Genomic DNA, 2,689 nt, shown 5'->3' with positions numbered 1-2,689 from the left:
GGGGTGTTATTAATTAATTAATTAATTTATTTATTTATTTATTTGGAGGATGAGACTTGGGCTACCTGCTGTGTGGAACTGAACCATTTGCATAAGACTAGGATATGTGCACAGAGGTTTGTTATTTGAAGTAGGAATTATACATTTTTGTTTATCAGTCCTAAATGACTTTTTATCCACTTGTATACTACTGCATACCTAGAGCCTAGACATGATGGCTTTGTGGATGCCGTATCCATATTGAATTATAAAATTCCTTCAGTAGGGAAGATAATAATGAAAAGATAGAACTGATAAAGAGAAGGAGCACCTATTCTAGCTCTGCATTGCCATCTCTAAAACTCTTTTACTTGTGAAAGTAAATACTTATATGTTTAAGGCAGTGAAGACAAGTCTCTGCTAATAGAAGCCAAGAGTAGTTCCTAACTGATCAACTGATTCTGAACCAGAAATTCAGTCTTAACCATAATCACAAGAAGGGATTGAAACTCTCCAAAGGGTCACTCTTAATTTTTTATGAGCTGAATGATAATACGTACTCTCTTTTAAATGTAAGATGTGTTAATTTTTTAAAAAAACATAACAAAATATTTTAAACAATACTTGATAATTATGTTATTCCAAATGTTCAGAATAACATATTTTTCCTAACTTGTGAAAAGATACTTTAGATACAGATGGAGGCTTTGGAGATAAAAACGGATATTTAGAAGAGTAAAAGTGTAAAAGAAACTGTAAAAAATTATCTTTAAATCATGACAGCTGAAAAAGCCATATTATTTCCCATTTTAGAAGAAGTATTTCAAGCATCAAAAACAACACATAAAATGGTTCGATAGAAATAGTTGCGTAGATTTTGCCTAAAAAAGCATCCAGTGATTTTTGCAGAATTTACTTTCATTTTATTGTTAATTATATAATGAATTAGAAGGTTCAAATAGCTTCTTTTGTGATTTATGTCACAGACTGTAAATTTTCTAAAAGACTGAGATTAAAAAATAAAACAGTTCTAATGTTTTGTTTAACTTTCAATACTAGAGAATTGCCTCTATTTCTTTTTGGAAAGTAAATTGTGTTAACAAGTGTGATAATAAAACTTACTAAAGTTAATGTTATAGAATTATTATTATTTAACATTTCTATACAATTCATTATTTTATTCCTTCAATATTTATAAAGTATCTACCATGTGCTATGTAATCTGTTAGATACCTGGCACCATGACAGCCTCTGAATAAAGATTAGTCTCTAAGTCACTAGAAGCCTATACAAAATAGGTCTAATTGTGGACAGTTTATATTGAAGACTGAGAAGTATGATATTTTAAGATAAATAAGTCTTTGGATAGATCTAAGATCATACCAACTTGGTTGCTATTTTGCTTTCAAACCAGGTTAGATACACAATCAGAGATCAATCTCTGAACAGACATTGAGATGACATTCTTGATAAATTATGATTTACTATATTTTTGAGTAAGAAAATCAGTGTGTTCTATAGAAAAGGCCTAGAGACAACTTTTAATATTTTTTCATTTTATATCAGAAACTTAAGGACCAAATAAATTAAATGACTTCTCACTAAGCCAATCAGTAAAACAAACTAAAATTAGACCCAAGGCTCCACACTGTTCCAGCAGTCCTTGTACTTGTTAAATGAGAAATGATCAACCTGGACTGTCTGATAGGCCAGGAGAGCTACCAACATATTGGTGTTGACTGAGCCCCGTCCCATTGCCTGCTCTCTCCCAGAAAAGATGAATATACCACAAACAAGCTAATGGAAGAAATAGGAGAATATCCAGTTTCTCACTAAAAAAAAAAATATATACCTGTATAGTCTTCCCTGCTCATCATTGCGTAGTCATGTGATAAAGACAAAGCAAAATTTGGTTCAAAATAGCAGCTATGTACTTATAAAACTCTTATAAATAAAAGACAGAAAGCCACACAGATAGCAGTTAACAGTACGTAGAATGAATGTTCTACCCTACAAAAACCTTGTGAAGTTAACTAATAATTTGGGAACAATATTAAAACATGTTCTTATGATTTATAACCCTATATTTACATATAAAAAGAAGATTTAATTGCTGTTTGCGACATGTGAAGATTCAACATAGAAATAACTAACCTCCATTTTTAAGACATATGTAATATGAAATGTAACATATATAACATTAGTTTTAAAGAACCAAAAGCTGTTTCATAAAATGTATCCTTTTTTAACATGGGCGAATTATTTGTGAGTTTCTAATGTTGAATTTTTTTACTCTTTGGCTTTCGGAATTCTAATCTGACTAAAATGAACAAAAGAGTGATTACATAGATTATGTAATAAATATTGAATTTGGGAGGGACTCTAATCTCATACAGCAAACTTCAAGATAGAACATCAATAATAACTTTAAACAAGCTGAAAAACATTTTAGAAATCCACACATTGATCCCTTTTTAGAAAAGCACTGTGTTATATAGCATTAAGAATATGAAGGAAATTAACAGAGGCAAAAAAAAATTTGTAAACAAAAATTCCAAATAAGAAATGACTTTGTCTATGGCCAAGCCACCCTGAATACGCCTGATCCCGTCTGATCTCAGAAGCTAAGCGGGGTTGGGCCTGGTTAATACTTGGATTGGAGACCACCTAGGAAGACCAGGTGCTGTAGGCAAAAGAAAGAAAGGAAGAA

The 2,689-nt window shown here is 31.1% G+C and overlaps 1 pseudogene; it reads left to right on the top strand.

The window, feature by feature from the left end:
* The first annotated feature begins 2,552 nt into the window (after positions 1 to 2,552).
* Positions 2,553 to 2,671, top strand: LOC112477826 (annotated as a pseudogene).
* The last annotated feature ends 18 nt before the right edge of the window (positions 2,672 to 2,689 follow it).

This window comes from Pteropus alecto, unplaced genomic scaffold (genome assembly GCF_000325575.1).
Source record: "Pteropus alecto unplaced genomic scaffold, ASM32557v1 scaffold13, whole genome shotgun sequence".
NCBI classification, from domain to species: domain Eukaryota; kingdom Metazoa; phylum Chordata; class Mammalia; order Chiroptera; family Pteropodidae; genus Pteropus; species Pteropus alecto.
Note: the sequence above shows the minus strand (reverse complement) of the source record. Positions and strands in the feature narration are given on the sequence as shown.